Raw genomic sequence first — 17,690 nt, forward strand, 5'->3', positions numbered from 1 at the left:
CATGGCCTTTCATTTATCCGACTACACTAAAGTAACATCTGGTTGCTACGGGTTACCATGCTTCGCATGTGAACTGTTGCTGCGGTGGATAATACAATAATCTGCTGCATTTTTCATTTCCGTATTTTGTGAGGTGTTGTGCATTAGTGATGTATATGATTGTATACGGGATAATTATGGCACATCAGTCCAGGGATTAGTGAGAGTACCCCGCCCATTGTTACCTCACATAACCTATAATAGGGGAAAACATTGCCCTCCAGGACCATCAATACAAAAGTCACGTTGAACCTTGCCTAAGCCTCATTCACACCCACGTGTGGACATTTTTGCATTTTTTTAGCGCACATTGCCAAGGAACATGTGACATGTATGAATTGTGCCATGGAACCATGATAAAAAAAAAAACACTTAAAGAGACCTTGTCACCAACTTATAATGTAAGTAAGGCCTAGGGTTGCCACCTCATTCCTGTAAAACCGAACACAGGTTCAATTTAATGCAGATAAAGCACTAGGTGCGTTTATTTGCCACCTTAACCCCTTGCCTAGCGCGCACTTTTATCCCTTTGCTGCCCAGGTCAATTTTCAGCTTTCAGCGCTCTCACACTTTGAACGACAATTGCGCGGTCATGCAACACTATACCCATATGACATTTTTATTCACACATATAGAGCTTTCTTTTGGTGGTAATCAGTGCTGGGTGATTTATTTTTGTTGCGCTATAAACAAAAAAAGAGCAAAACAATTTGGAAAAAAACAGTTTTTCTTTGTTTCTATTACAAAATTTTAATACAGGTCATTTTTTTTCCTTCACTGATGTGCGTTGCTGAGGCTGAACGGATACACAGCACTGATGGGAACTGATGGGGCAGCATGGATAGGGAACACTGATGAGACGGCAATGGTGGGCATTGATGAGGTGGCGTGGATAGACGGCACTGATGAGGAGGCACTGGTGGGTATTGATGAGGAAGCACTGATGATGCTGCACTGATGAGGTGGCGTGGATAGGCGGCACTGATGAGGAGGCACTGGTGGGTATTGATGAGGAAGCACTGATGATGCTGCATGGATACACAGCACTGATGAGGTGGTATGGATAGGCAGCACTGATGGACACTGAAGAAGTGACATCGATAGGCAGCACCGATGAGGCGGCACTGGTGGGCATTGATGAGGAAGCACTGATGATGGTGCGCTGATACACAGCACTGATGAGGTGGCATGGATAGGCAGCACTGGTGGGCATTGATGAGGGAGCACTGATGATGTTGCACTGATGAGGTGGTGTGAATAGGCAGCACTGATGAGGAGGCACTGGTGGGTATTGATGAGGAAGCACTGATGATGCTGCACTGATGAGGTGGCGTGGGTAGGCGGCACTGATGAGGAGGCACTGGTGGGTGTTGATGAGGAAGAACTGATAAGGTGGCGTAGATAGGTGGCACTGATGAGGAGGCACTGGTGGGTATTGATGAGGAAGCACTGATGATGCTGCACTGATGAGGTGGCGTGGGTAGGCGAAACTGATGAGGAGGCACTGGTGGGTATTGATGAGGAAGCACTGATGATGCTGCACTGATGAGGTGGCGTGGGTAGGCGGCACTGATGAGGAGGCACTGGTGGGTATTGATGAGGAAGCACTGATGATGCTGCACTGATACACAGCACTGATGAGGTGGCATGGATAGACAGCACTGATGGACACTGAAGAAGTGGCATCGATAGGCAGCACTGATAAGGCGGCACTGGTGGGCATTGATGAGGAAGCACTAATGATGGTGCGCTGATACACAGCACTGATGAGGTGGCATGGATAGGCAGCACTGGTGGGCATTGATGAGGAAGCACTGATGATGCTACACTGATGGGCAGCGCTGATTGACGGCACTGTTGGCTCTGTGAGACGGTTGCCGGTTATGACAACGTGAGGAAAGTGCAGCCCATAAATGACAACTGTATTTACTCGGTGATCTACAGAAGAAACTAAAAATGATGTAGCGCTAAAACACACAACTATAACATCAGGCCCATAGGAAATATAACATGATATTGGGATCCTGTATAAATATAAAAAAGGAATAAATATATGTGCGTGATGAAACTGAAAAAAATGAGATAGAAAACAGATGTGCAACCCCTGCACACAGTGCACATAAATATATATAAAGTCCAGTGATCCTGTGTCAATTTCCTCCACTCATACAGAATCCATGGACTGTATGTGGACCCGCACACCACCACGTGCAATCCAAAACCAGCTGAAATGGCCTCTCACACCTCCTCCCTGCGACCCTGCAGGGCCACAGAGCCTAACAGATCCCCACTGAATCAGGATATGCTTCCTCTTGAGTGGATAGTTTCTTTGATGTATCCCCAGTATACAGCTTCCACCTCTCCTATGATATCCTCAGAGGTCAGCTGAGCAGGGTGGACCCCAGCTCAAGCCCCAATAGGACAAAGGAAGCAAAAGACATCCTCCATAGTGTAAAACCGGTTTAATTTAAATGCCAGAAGATAAATGTAGTACACTCACATTTGCCAGGTGAAATAAAGGCTGTTTCCCATGCTATGGGTGTAAGCGTGTGGCTGAAGGGTGTACCAAGATGGCGCCGCACCGTAAGTGCATCACCACGTGTTGCCGTCGACGCGTTGCGTCACGTGACCCCGTGACTTCCTCAGGACTTCCTTCAGCCACACGCTTACACCCATAGCATGGGAAACAGCCTTTATTTCACCTGGCAAATGTGAGTGTACTACATTTATCTTCTGGCATTTAAATTAAACCGGTTTTACACTATGGAGGATGTCTTTTGCTTCCTTTGTCCTATTGGGGCTTGAGCTGGGGTCCACCCTGCTCAGCTGACCTCTGAGGATATCATAGGAGAGGTGGAAGCTGTATACTGAGGATACATCAAAGAAACTATCCACTCAAGAGGAAGCATATCCTGATTCAGTGGGGATCTGTTAAGCTCTGTGGCCCTGCAGGGTCGCAGGGAGGAGGTGAGAGGCCATTTCAGCTGGTTTTGGATTGCACGTGGTGGTGTGCGGGTCCACATACAGTCCATGGATTCTGTATGAGTGGAGGAAATTGACACAGGATCACTGGACTTTATATATATTTATGTGCACTGTGTGCAGGGGTTGCACATCTGTTTTCTATCTCATTTTTTTCAGTTTCATCACGCACATATATTTACAGTTGTGTCCAAAATTATTCAACCCCCACTGAAATTGAGTGTTTTGGCCAGTTTGACATTGCTTTTGATCATTCAGTCATCTTGCTTACATTTACATTAAAGAGGCACTTGTAGGTCAGACAAATATAACATAACAGTTATAATGAAATAACCACAAATGTCTTTTCTGTGCTCACAGCATTATCAGTTTTATTCAACCCCCAAGTGACATTCAATCTTAGTACTTAGTACAGCATCCTTTTACAGTTATAACAGCTTTTAAACGTGAAGCATAGCTTGACACAAGTGTCTTGCAGCGATCTACGGGTATCTTCGCCCATTCTTCATGGGCAAAGGCCTCCAGTTCAGTCACATTCTTAGGCTTGCGCACTGCAACTGCTTTCTTTAAGTCCCACCAGAGGTTCTCAATCGGATTTAAGTCTGGTGACTGCGATGGCCACTCCAAAATGTTCCAGCCTTTCCTCTGCAACCATGCTCTAGTGGACTTGGAGGTATGCTTGGGATCATTGTCCTGTTGAAAGGTCCAACGTCTCCCAAGCCTCAGGTGTGTGACGGACTGCATCACGTTTCCATCCAATATCTCCTGGTACTGAAGAGAATTCATGGTACCTTGCACACGCTGAAGCTTCCCTGTACCTGCAGAAGCAAAACAGCCCCAAAGCATGATTGACCCTCCACCATGCTTCACAGTAGGCAAGGTGTTCTTTTCATCATAGGCCTTGTTCTTCCTCCTCCAAACATAGCGTTGATCCATGGGCCCAAACAGTTCTAATTTTGTTTCATCAGTCCACAGAACACTATCCCACAACTTTTGTGGTTTGTCCACATGGCTTTTGGCATACTGCAGTCGACTCTTCTTATTCTTTGGAGACAGCAAGGGGGTACGCCTGGGAGTTCTGGCACGGAGGCCTTCATTACGCAGTGTGCGTCTTATTGTCTGGGCTGAAACTTCTGTACCCACATCTGACAAATCTTTTCTCAGTTCCTCAGCAGTCACACGGGGACTTCTCTCCACTCTACGCTTCAGGTAGCGCACAGCAGTCGAAGTCAGCATCTTCTTTCTGCCACGACCAGGTAGCGTTTCAACAGTGCCCTTTGCCTTGAATTTGCGAATGATGCTTCCTAAGGTGTCTCTTGGTATGTTTAACATCTTTGCAATCTTCTTATAGCCATTGCCCTTCCTGTGAAGAGAAATCACCTCTTCTCTTGTCTTCCTGGACCATTCTCTTGCCTTCACCATGTTTGTAACCACACCAGTAAATGTCTAGAAGGAGCTGAGTATCACAGTCATTTTAAAGCTGCCTAATTGGTGCTTATTATGCTTGATTGCTGCTCGGTGACATCCACAGGTGTTTTCAATACCTGATGGAAAGCACCTGTATGAACCTCTGTTCTTCAGAGTGGTAGTCTTTAAGGGGTTGAATAATTGTGGCAATGAAGAAACCACATAAGAACCATTTACTACTGTATTACATAAACAATTGATGTCATTTTAGTTGCATTTGGGTAGTTACAACGTCCTTGTAGGATTTGATTCTGAATACAATTCCAAATGTACACTATAGTCCCTAAACCCCTTTACAGCATTGGGGGTTGAATAATTTTGGACACAACTGTATTCCTTTTTTATATTTATACAGGATCCCAATATCATGTTATATTTCCTATGGGCCTGATGTTATAGTTGTGTGTTTTAGCGCTACATCATTTTTAGTTTCTTCTGTATTTCATTGGATCTTGGGGTATTGGTTCAGATGCTAGCAGCTTCACACGTTTATTTATTGCTTTTCTTTACATAGGAGCGCAAGCAGATTCCAAATATTTACTCGGTGATCTGCTGTGTCATTGGACACAGCTGATCACGTGGTAAAAGGCCGCTGTGATTGGCCTGTTACCTCATCACGTGATCCATAGGATACGGCATCCATGGAGAGTGCCAGGTGCACGCCGCTGGGCGCGTTCTGGGAGGACATCATAGGATGCCCTCCCAGAACTGGACAGCCGCACTGTAGCCGTCGTTGGGCTATAGAGCGCTTGGCCAGAGGTTAATCAGCTCCAAAACCTGTGCAATTAATATGTGTTTGGTTTTAAAGGGATGAGGTGGCAACCCTAGTAAGGCCTTGTTCATGTGGGGCCTACATAACCACACACCGGTGGAGGTTCACAACCATTTTAAAAACAAGTCCACTCCCATATTTCCATCCAGTCTCTGAAAACAGGAAAGTTGCTGTAGACTACGTTCCACTTTTTCTTCCTACAGCTTTCATCACCCCCGCCCTATTCTCTGGTATGTAAATACGTAATTCATAAAGGATGTCGTCAGCCAGCCGATTGTGGAATGTCCTTCCCGCCCAAGATATAAGCATTGCACATAGATAGGCTCCATCCATGTGAACCCTGATAAACCATGTTTCTTTGCCCCGTCCTCAACGGGATGTAATCAGATGGAAGGCTGGATCCATGTACATCAACGAGACGTTGGAGAATACGAGCAAACATCCTGTTCATTGGAATGTTCTCCACATTCCTATAGACGGTCATGGGTGTGATGTCCTTCAGGCAATACAACCTGCAGCAGGTGAATGTGATCACGTGTTTAAGCACTACCTGACTGCAGGATACTGATCAGGTGACGACACACGCTAAGGGCTCATTTACACTTGTGGTAGCCCTCTGAAGAGCGAATCGTGGAGGCATCATGTTGCCTCCTCACTATTGTTTTAACTCCTCACAGTCCACACCACGCCAACTCGATCAGATTCACTGAATTAGGACACATCAGCAGAGGTAATACCTTCCAAATGATAATAAAAACTCTTCAAACAAAACGATTAGGACTTTTAATGGCACCACCGCAATTGATCTTGTATATAAAAATATCCAAAGTTTTTTTATTAACCTCCTCGGCGGTATGATTCTTTCAGATTTTTTGTGCTGAAAGCGGTACCATTTTTTTGCATGGAAATATGTAGTTTTTTATTGTAGGCTGTAATTTTTAGGAATAACTCACTGAAATCTGTCCGAACAAGAGTCTATTAAACATCCCGGGTAGGATAAAATTTGAAACACGAAATCATAAATTATAATTTAATAAATAATCATAAAAAATAATAATATAATAATAAATTTAATTCAATAATATAATGAAACCAAAAACACTGAAATTTGAAATACAGAGGCAAATTCGCACATCGCTGAGCAAAGTCGCAAAATCGTTTTCAGTGTCTGATGACGAATTTCCCCCACGAATCATTATCACTCAATTCTGCAAGTGGTTCTGATTTACTATCGCTGTTCTAAAACCGCTTTTGACGTAAAGGGACGCTTTTTGGACACCATGGACTTTTCTAAGTTTCCAGGCAGAAAGAACATTCAAAATGCAGGCAGGGCACAGGACAAAGCAGTATGGACAAAATATATGTGAAATGTATTGAAATAGTAATGACAGCAAAAATGACATTTTTAAAAAAAATTCAAATTTCCCGCCGGTTCCGGCGCCCGTACGTCCCGACGTCACAGGGACCGGAACACAGAAGCCAGATGCTGGCATCAGCCGGAGGAGATGGCCTGGGACGCTGCAGGGGACACATCGCGGGAGCGAAGGACAAGGTAAGTGCTGCAGGGACCACCTGAGTAACGCCACATGGTAAGCCCGAGTGTAGCTCGGGGTTACCGCTTGTGGTACTGAAACTTTACCCCGAGCTACACTCGGGATTACCGCTAAGGAGGTTAAGCCAATTAAAATCATAAAAGAAATGTCATTCGCACATGTTGTTGACGTTTCAATTCACATCTTTCATATACAAATATCACCCATGATATACATGAATGGTTCCAACAATTAACCACTGGCCCTCCAGAGGATTCACCTTCATGCATAGAATGCATGAAGGTAAAGAACCTTGAGCATTTACAACCACTTTAATTCAAGATGCTAGATGTTCTCCAGCCAAGAAATGAGGTGGGTTCTATCTAACTTGCTACGGCTTCTAATGCACACTAAAAGAAGCTCACAGTGTGCAGTGAAATAAAAGTAAGTAATTTCAGTACAGAAGATGAGCCTGTACAACTGGGCAAGACTGAAGGGAAGACGGCAGATCTGCTTTAAAGAGACATCCACTCTCTTAGGGCTCATGTACACTGCAGCTCATAAATTCACGTTTAGGAACTGTTCAGCGTTTTTTTTTTTTTTAGCAGCCCCTGAACTCTCCCTAATGTTTTCCTATGTGTCCATGTACACATCTTCGTTTACAGTCATTTACAGGCATTTGTGTTTACAGTCGGGTTTTTAAACGCAGAAAACTTGCGTTCAGCAGTCAATTTTATCAGCGTTTCAAAAATGCTTGTACACGCGTTTATGAGCATTTGAAAAAATTTTTTAACTCTTCCAGTTCTCGATGCTGTCCAGAGTCTTTTTTTCATCATAAAAAATGCATGCAAAGCCTTTTCAAGGTACTCAGATGGACAAAACACTGAATACAGGATGTTCCTACCAAGCTTGTCACACATTGTAATGACCAGTGCACACCTCAGCCCACCTCCCACCCTTGGAAACAAAAGATATGTTAATGACCATTCACACCTCAAATTCCTCATGAAGACCCCCTTCCAGGTAGCCTTAATGACTCCCTCCACCAGACACCTTTCCCACCCTTGGAAACAAAAGATATGTTAATAAACATTCACACCTCAAATTCCTCATGAAGACCCCCTACCAGGTGGCCTTAATGACTCCCTCCACCAGACACCTTTCCCACCCTTGGATACAAAAGATATGTTAATGAGCAACTCCCACCTAATTATCTCAGCACACACTGCTGTCTCCGCTTCTACTCTCTGTATTTCTCTGAAACAGTCTGAAATAGTAATAATTTACCACTTTTCAGTGCATTCTGGGCATTTGGGAGGTTCTCCTGTGCTTATCTTTAAAAAAACTCTTCTAAACGCGCATAAACTCGTTATGCAATTGAAGCTAATCAGACATTTTTTAACCTATGTTTGCCAGCAGTCAGTTTCCATCATTCAGAAGTGTCCTGTGTAAATGGGGCCTTATATTCTTTATTCTCGATCCAGAAGAACAGTTTGCTCTGGAAGGAATAGATGCCTTCATGTAAGTGGAGTACCCTTTTGGAAAACATCAAAATGTCATCAGCTTTGTTATGTGAGGTGACATCCTGCCACGGTATAGAAGAGACAGGAAAGAAGAATCCAGAGGAGAGGACCTCGCAGAGAAACGTGAGATCGCTCAACAGCAGTTTCTCAGAGAAGCTGTAACCTTATCTAGTTACCAGGAAATTATATTGCAGCCCTTTGCGCATGGAACTACAAGGTCATAATAATAATTAGATGGCAGACAGTCAAAACAGATCCTGAACGAATCTGCAAACACAGGATAATAAATGCCACCAGTGACCAGACTGAGCCCTGACTTGGTCACACATGACCCGTATTCGTATTATTTCACCCACTGTTCCTTACAAAGTCCCAGTCTCTGGTGGCTTACACTGTATGGCCATCAGTTTCTGGACCCCTAAGCAACACAACTAACTATATGGTCACAATTATGTGGATTTCCCTTAAAATGAGTTACGTTGCTCTCTCATGCTTCAGAGGTATACTTTCCTAAGGTGTCCTTGGCAAGGCTATGGTTCCTGCGTTGGTCTTAGTGATGTCAAGACCTTATACAGCTGGAGCAAGAAGGAATTTGCAAGTTTCCCAGAGTTGGGTATTCCCGAGTGTAGCTCGGGGTAAAATTTGAGTACCAAGAGCGGTAACCCCGAGCTACACTTGGGCTTACCATGCGGCGTTGCTCAGGGGGTCCCTGCAGCACTTACCTTGTCCTTCGCTCCCACGATGCGTCCCCTGTAGCATCCCCGGCCATCTCCTGCGGCCGATGCCGGCATCCGGCTTCCGTGTTCCGGTCCCTGTGACGTCGGGACGTACGGGCGCCGGAACCGGCGGCAAATTTGAAATTTTTTAAAAATTCAATTTTTTTTAAAAATGATTATTACATAGTAAAACATTGCCGTTTCAATGCATTTCACATACATTTTGTCCCTACTGCTTTGTCCGGCGCCCTGCCTGCATTTTGACTGTTCTTTCTGCCTGGAAACTTAGAAAAGCCCATGGCATCCAAAAAGCGTCCCTTTACGTCAAAATCGGTTTTAGACCGGTTAGAGAACAGCGATAGTAAATCAGAACCACTTGCAGAATTGAGTGATGATTCGTGGGGGAAATTCCTCATCAGACACTGAAAACAATTTTGCGACTTTGCTCAGTGATGTGCGAATTTGCCTCTGTATTTCAAATTTCAGTGTTTTTGGTTTGATTATATTATTGAATTAAATTTATTATTATATCATTATTTTTTATGATTATTTATTAAATTATAATTTATGATTTCGTGTTTCAAATTTTATCATACCCGGGATGTTTACTAGACTCTTGTTCGGACAGATTTCAGTGAGTTATTCCTAAAAATTACAGCCTACAATAAAAAACTACATATTTCCATGCAAAAAAATGTACCGCTTTCAGCACAAAAAACGGAAATAATCAGACCGCCGAGGAGGTTAAGTAAATACTTAAAAACCCCAATTATATGCCATTACACTACAGGGCCAGCCCTAGAAAAGCTGGTAGAGCAGGGGTGGGCAAACTTTTTGACTTGAGGGTCGCAATGGGTTCATATATTAGACCCGGGGGCCGGACCAAGAGTAGATGAATGAATATTCCCCCATAGTAAGCATAGTAATTCATCCCCAATAGTAATTCATCCCCCATATTAATTCATCCCTCATATAGTAATTCATCCCCCATATAGTAATTCATCCCCCCTATAGTAATTCATCCCCCCTATAGTAATTCATCCCCCATAGTAATTCATCCCCCATAGTAATTCATCTCCCATATAGTAATTCATCCCCCCTATAGTAATTCATTCCCCCTATAGTAATTCATCCCCCCTATAGTAATTCATTCCCCATATTAATTCATCCCTCATATAGTATTTCATCCCCCACAGTACTATTCCCCCCCAAGTAGTAAGCCAAGTCCCCCCTGTGTCAATTTACTTACCTTTGCTCCGCGCGTTCCTCTCTCTGTGTTCCCGCGCCGTTCCGGTCTTCAGGGCCTAGCTCCCCTCACGTTCGTCACACTGCCCCGCCTACACACATCCTGACAGCCAATGTTTGCCTGCCCTGGCTGTTTTTTTTTATCACGCTCCGCGGGCCGGATTAAAAGGTCCGCCGGGCCGTATACGGCCCGCGGGCCGTAGTTTGCCCATTGCTGTGGTAGAGCATGATACTGTAAAGGACCCTGCTGTCCTTTTCTTTTCAGATCTCCTAGTCAAACACTGGACAGATATTGGTTCAGAAGATGCTTTATCAGAGTTGTAAATTATTGTGTTATCTTCAGATTACAAACAGATAAATGATAACATCCTAAATCTTTCTAGACTCATAAAACTTGCAACAGCATAGTGATTGCTGGATGAAACCGGGCCAATTAATGTTTATCTTCTCAGAGAGAACTGGGGAACGGCAGAAGCACAAAGTACACACACCCGGGACACGTCGTACTTGCTTTGTTGTTGCTCGACCACAAGTTCAGTCGATAACCAATTAGCAGCCTTTCATAAGGTGGTGTGTTTTCCAGGGCGGCCCAATCGGGGTCAAAGGCACACTTTGCTCATTAAAGAACATCACCTAATACTATCTCATCAGGTTACCTAAACCAAGCAACTCAAAGAAGCAACTTTCTCCTTGAATAAAAATGAATACTGAGGACCTCTATATACTATAATTGTAGCTAAGAGGGTGAGGACAGACACCCATCTTCCCAGGGCATCAGGTCCCGGACAGACCATAACGTAGCACAATAAAGCCAAACTCCAACCAGAATTTTTTTTTTTTTTTAACTTTGAATATCATGGGAGGAATAGAATTTCTGTCAGGTTTATATTGCTGTTAGGGAAATGTTTGATCGCTGTGTCTCAGTGAGATCAGGGCAATATTCCTGCCCACAATTCCAGAATGCTCCTGTAAAGCCTGCAGGGAAACTGAGACTTCTGTTCGTGTTGTTCTCCTGGGTTTCCTGCAGCTTTCACTGGTTCCACCAACTGACAGAGGAACCGGTGAGAGCTGAAGGGGACCCAGTGTTTGTTTCCTGGGTCCCCCACAGCTTTTCCTCCAGCAGACCTTCCCTTGGAATTAAATCATGATGCTCAGGTCGGTGTTCGGTTTCCTGGGGCCCCACAGCTCTTACTGGTACTCCTGCAGACCTTCCTTTGGAATAGTGACACTAAGGTTGGTTTCCGGTTTCCTGGATTCCCCACAGCTCTTACTGGTTCCTACAGAACATCCCTTGGAATTAAATAGTGTCACTGAAGTTGGTTTCCAGTTTCCTGGGTCCCCCCACAGCTCTTACTGGTTCCTCTTTTGCAGACCTTCCCTTGGAATTAAATCATGATGCTCAGGTCGGTGTTCGGTTTCCTGGGACCCCCACAGCTCTTACTGGTTCCTCCTGCAGACCTTCCTTTGGAATTAAATAGTGACACTAAGGTTGGTTTCCGGTTTCCTGGATTACCCACAGCTCTTACTGGTTCCTACAGAACATCCCTTGGAATTAAATAATGACGCTGAAGTTGGTTTCCAGTTTCCTGGGTCCCCCCCCCAGCTCTTACTGGTTCCTCCTGCAGACATTTCCTTTGAATTGAGTCGTGACGTTGAGGTAAGTTTCTGATTGAGCTCGGTCCTGCAGACCTTCAGTCAAACTTGAGTAGTTAGGTGGAGGTCCGAAAGAGAAACCAGTCAGAGCTGCAGGGGGCCAAAGAAATCAACACTATCAAAAGTGTCTGTTTCCCTGCAAACTTTAGAAGAGAAGCATTCTGGCAGAACAAGCTAGGTAAGTATTTTGCAGGTATGCCTGACTTGAGCAATTTTATGTCATAACAAGGTCACTGTCAAACAAAACCTTTCTTGAAAGAAATATGGAAGCTGCCCTTGCTGAACTCTTTTGCAAATGATAACTGCATAGCTGTCAAGGTAATCCCCCCACTGACCCAGAACAAAGTCTCATTGGGCCTGTTTCCATCCTTTCCTGTGTAGGAAGTAACTTCTAGCCCCCCTCTGCTTGACTATCCTAGTGGAGAGTCCACAAGCCCAGCATCTTCCTCCAACGGTGGTCAGGAGCACATCCCCTAAATAGGCATCCTGTAATACGGTAGAGGGCAATGAACCTTTCTTCACATCTGCCTGTTGCCAAACCTCCAATTGTGAAGTAGCTACAGAAGAGCACAGGTGAGCACAGACAACACACATGTGAAGGAAACAGGAACAGCAAGGAGTGAGCGGATACCTGTACAGAGCCCATTCCGGACTGAGGCCTTAGGTGCTGCAAACTGCCCAGGGGAAGGGGATCCTTAACGGTTTGTGACCAGACCAGGCTGGTCCGGTTCTGAAGAAGATCTTCAGTAGACATCTTTGAGATTTACATATGCTTATATGCGCATAAAGGTTGCGCATCCGGTGAGTGCGTATTCCTAACAATTTCACGGCACGTCACCAGGATGTTATAAGGAGCACTTATCTGAGATCCCCTCAGATGGATCATCACTTCTAAGCACTTTATATGAACTGTTTCCAGGACTGTGTATGGTTATGAACACTCAGCACATCGTTAGTGCTCACTAATATCACCTTTAGTTTTGCATTTTGCACTTTTGTCACTTTATATCCACATTTGGGTTTAGAGCAATTTATGTGTATGCATACATTTGAATTTTGTTTTTAGGGATTCCAGCGCCGCACCCCTTTGTTTTTCTTGATTATTCTGGAGGTTTTTTGTTTTGCCTTTTTGGTGCTTTGGCTGCTTGTGATTATTTTAGCGCTCACTTATTTATTTCTTATCTTATACTCCCAAGGCATCTGATTGGCTGCAATCACTGTTCAGCCATCTTTTTTTCTTTTCTCTAATCAACATTCGCTCACCTGTGTGGAGTCAACAAGGCTGCACGTGACTCGAATTTTGGCAAAACAGATGAAATTCGAGACATGTATGGCTAGCTTGGGTGCACTTTCTCTTATTGCCTATATAACAAGATTTTTTTTCCCTTTCCTTTGCATTTCCTTCCTGCACTACAGATATATAGAAGAATATGACCGGTTGCTAAAGACAACAGAAAGAGCTTTTTGTTTTAGTAGACAGATCAATATTTGTTATCCTCTATTCTATTGATCTGTTTCCTAGCAGATCCCTGAATACACATTTATAAACCACTTATCACAACGGTCTGTTCCAGCTTTGTGACATTCACATGACTGTAACTCAAGCATGCAACATGAGCATAGCCAGTGGCTTAATCCCTTCGTAACAGCATGTCCTGTGACCATCACCCATTCCAGTACTCATACAGAATGCAAAAGCCTAAACTACAGGAAGGCCATAGTCCTCTGATACAGTGTGTATAATAATAATCACAAAACCACGTATCATGTAAAACTCTAATAAATACAAATACAGTGAGGAAAAGAAGTATTGAACACGTCACCATTTTTCTGGGTAAAAATATTTCTAAAGGTGCTATTGACATGAAATTTTCACCACGTGTTGGTAACAACCCCTGCAATCCATACATACAAATAAAGCAAAACAAACAAGTTCACAAATTAAGTTATGCATAATAAAATGGAATGACACCGGGAAAAAGTATTGAACACGTAAAGAAAGGGAGGTGCAAAAACGCATGGAAAGCTAAGACACCAGCTGAAATCTATCAATAATTAGAAAGCAATCCTGCCCCTTGTCTGTGCAAATTAATATCAACTGGTTATCAACTGGTCTCAACTGACAGCCTATAAAAAGGTGTCTCATTACCAAGGTGTCACACAAGATGGGTCAATGCAAAGAGCTCTCTCAAGACCTTCGCAAACTTATTGTTGCAAAACATACAGATGGCATTGGTTACAGAAGGATTTCTAAACTTCTGAATATTTACTGAGAAAAATGGTGGTGTTCAATACTTATTTTACCCGCTGTATATACAGTCACTGGCCTCTTTATAAGGTACACCTGTTCAATTGCTTGGTAACACAAATTGTTAATCAGCCAATCACATGGCAGCAAATCAACACATTTAAGCATCTACAAGTGGTGAAGACAACTTGCTGAAGTTCAAACTGAGCATCAGAACGGGGAAGAAAGGGGATTTAAGTTATTTTGAACATGGTATGGTTGTTGGTGCCTCATGGACTGGTGTGAATATTTAGAAAAACTGCTGATCTACTGGGATTTTCACACACAATCATCTCTAGGGTTTACAGAGATTGGTCTTAAAAAGAGAAAATAACCAGTGAGTGGCAGTTGTGTGGAGAATGATTTTGTTGATGTCAGAGGAGAATGGGCAGACTGCTTCAAGATGATAGAAAGGCAACAGTAACTCAAATAACCACTCCTTACAACCAAGGTATGCAGAATATCTGAATGCACAACACATCAAACCTTGAAGCAGATGGTCTACAGCAGCAGAAGATCACACCGAGTGCCACACCTGTCAGCTAAGAACAGGAAATGCAGGCTACAATTCGCACAGGCTCACCAAAATTTGACAATAGAAGATTGGAAAAACGTTTCCTGGTCTGATGTCTAAACTTCAGCTGCAACATTCAGATGGTAGGGTCAGAATTTGGTGTAAACAACATGAAAGCATGGATCCATCCTGCCTTATATCAACGGTTCAGGCTGGTGGTGGTGTAACAGTGTGGGGGATATTTTCTTGGCACACTTTGGGCTCCTTACTACCAACTGAGAAAAGCTTAAAACGCCATGGCCTACCTGAGTGTTGTTGCTGACCATGTCCATCCCTTTATGACTTCAGTGTTCCCATCTTCTGATGGCTACTTCCAGCAGGATAATGCACCATGTCACAAAGCTCAAATCATCTCAGACTGGTTTCTTGACCATCACAATAAGATCACTGGACTCCAATGGCCTCCACAGTCACCAGACTGTGGAGGCCATTGAGCACCTTTGGGACGTGGTGGATTGGGACACTCACATTATGGATGTGCAGCCAACAAATCTGCAGCAACTGCGTGATGCTATCATGTCAATATGGACCAAAATCTCAGGAATGTTTCCACCTTGTTGGAATCTACAATACGAAGAATTAAGGCAGTTCTGAAGGCAAAAGGGTTCCACCCGGTACTAGCAAGTGCATATATATCCTCTAATATGCCCTGTGCTCACTGCCCGGCACCATAGAACTCGATTGGCATTTGCCATTGAACACCAGAATTGGCAGGTCCACTACTGGTGCCTCGTGCTTTGACAGATGAGAGCAGGTTCACCCTGAGCACATGTGACAGACGTGAAAGGGTCTGGAGAAGCCGTGGAGAACATTATGCTTCCTGTAAACGTCATTCAGCATGACCGTTTTGGTGGTGGGTCAGTGATGGTCTGGGGAGGCATATCCATGGAGGGACACACAGACCTCTACAGGCTAGACAATGGCACCCTGACTGCCATAACCTAAATCCAGTAGAACACCTCTGGGATATCATGTTTCGGTCCATCCAACGCCGCCAGGTTGCACCTCAGACTGTCCAGGAGCTCAGTGATGCCCTGGTCCAGATCTGGGAGGAAATCCCCCAGGACACCATCCGTGGTCTCATTAGGAGCCTCCCCTGACGTTGTCAGGCATGCATACAAGCACGTGGGGGCCATACAAACTACTGAGGACCATTCTGAGTTGCTGCAATGAAATATCAACAAAATGGACTAGTCTGCTGCATCATTTTTTCACTTTGATTTTTGGGGTGTCTTTGAATTCAGTCCTCTGTAGGTCGATCATTTTCATTTCCATCACACGATGGGACATCCTTACATTCCTAACACATTACCCCGCCCTGGGTTCCACGCTCAACTGTTAGTGGGATTATAATAAAGTGGAGGCAACTGGGAACAACAGCAACTCAGCCACCAAGTGGTAGGCCATGTCACATGACAGGGCGGGGTCAGCGCATGTTGAAGCGCACAGTGTGCAGAAGTCGCCAACTGTCTGCAGAGTCAATAGCTAAAGACCTCCAAACTTGGTGTGGCCTTCAGATTAGCACAACAACAGAGTGTAGAGAGCTTCATGGAATGGGTTTCCATGGCCGAGCAGCTGCATCCAAGCCTTACATCACCAAGTGCAATGCAAAGCGGCGGATGCAGTGGTGTAAAGCATGCCGCCACTGGACTCTAGAGCAGTGGAGACGTGTTCTCTGAAGTGACCAATCACACTTCTCTGTCTGGCAGTCCAATGGAAGTGTCTGGGTTTGGCGGTTGTCAGGAGAACGGTACTTGCCTGACTGCATTGTGCCAAGTGTAGTTTGGTGGAGGGGGGATTATGGTGTGGGACGGTTTCTCAGGGGTTGGGCTTGGCCCCCTAGTTATAGTGAAGGGAACTCTTAAGGCGTCAGCATACCAAGACATGTTGGACAATTTCATGCTCCCAACTTTGTGGGAAGAGTTTGGGGATGGCCCCTTCCTGTTCCAACATGACTGCACACCAGTGCACAAAGCAAGGTCCATAAAGACATGGATGAGCCAGTTTGGGGTGGAGGAACTTGACTGTCCTGCACAGAGTCCTGACCTCAACCCCATAGAATACCTTTGGGATGAATTAGAGCGGAGACTGTGAGCCAGGCCTCCTCCCCCGACATCAGTGCCTGACCTCACAAATGTGCTTCTGGAAGAATGGTACAACCTTCCCATAGACACCCTCCTAAACCTTGTGGACGGCCTTCCCAGAAGAGTTGAAGCTGTTATAGCTGCAAAGGGCGGGGCCAACTCAATATTGAACCCTACGGACTAAGACTGGGGGGCCATTAAAGGTCATGTGCGTGGAAAGGCAGGCCGACCAATACGTTTGGCAATATAGTGTATGTGAACCCGGTCTCAGTAAAGTGCTGCCATAAACATTTAGGCTTGTTCACACCAGAAAACCGTACCAAACGCACAGATGCTGGTATGCGCAAGGAGGCAGAGTGCTGATCCTGATGCATCGCACCATCTACTTTTTTTTTTTTATTTATAGAACTTTATTGAAATGTCAAGAGCGAGAGTTCTATTCACTGCAGCAATTCAGTGGTACATAATCGCTTCCCGCTGTGCTCATAAGGCCTCGTTCACTTATGCGTCTTTTTTTGTGCATTCGTCGCACAACCCCCTAGTGTAGCCCATTCACTAAATGGCTACCAAAGTAGCTCCTGAACCTTTCTTGGGCGGCAAGCTTGCACATTTGGGGTGCCTTTAAGAATGGCGATGCACATTTTGGCGCGTTCCCAGAACGCACAGGTATGAACGGAGCCTACAGAAGTACTGCATGGCGTGCTTTTTTTTTTTCCAACGTACACCACAGCCATACAATGAACACAGGGTAGCGCAGGCTTTTCAGGGTTAAAACAGGCGACATAACACCCTCTGAAAAACGATCCACCATGCATC

At 44.6% G+C, this 17,690-nt stretch overlaps 1 protein-coding gene across 1 annotated transcript in view; it reads right to left on the bottom strand.

Annotated features, from left to right (window-relative positions):
• The window catches only part of PCYT2 (phosphate cytidylyltransferase 2, ethanolamine), a 53,607-nt gene that overhangs the window by 35,416 nt on the left and 501 nt on the right, over positions 1-17,690 (bottom strand). The window lies entirely within an intron of this gene.

The sequence above is a fragment of the Staurois parvus genome, unplaced genomic scaffold, assembly GCF_062004578.1.
Source record: "Staurois parvus isolate SC_StPar_1 unplaced genomic scaffold, SC_StPar_1.0 ptg000003l, whole genome shotgun sequence".
NCBI classification, from domain to species: Eukaryota; Metazoa; Chordata; class Amphibia; order Anura; family Ranidae; genus Staurois; species Staurois parvus.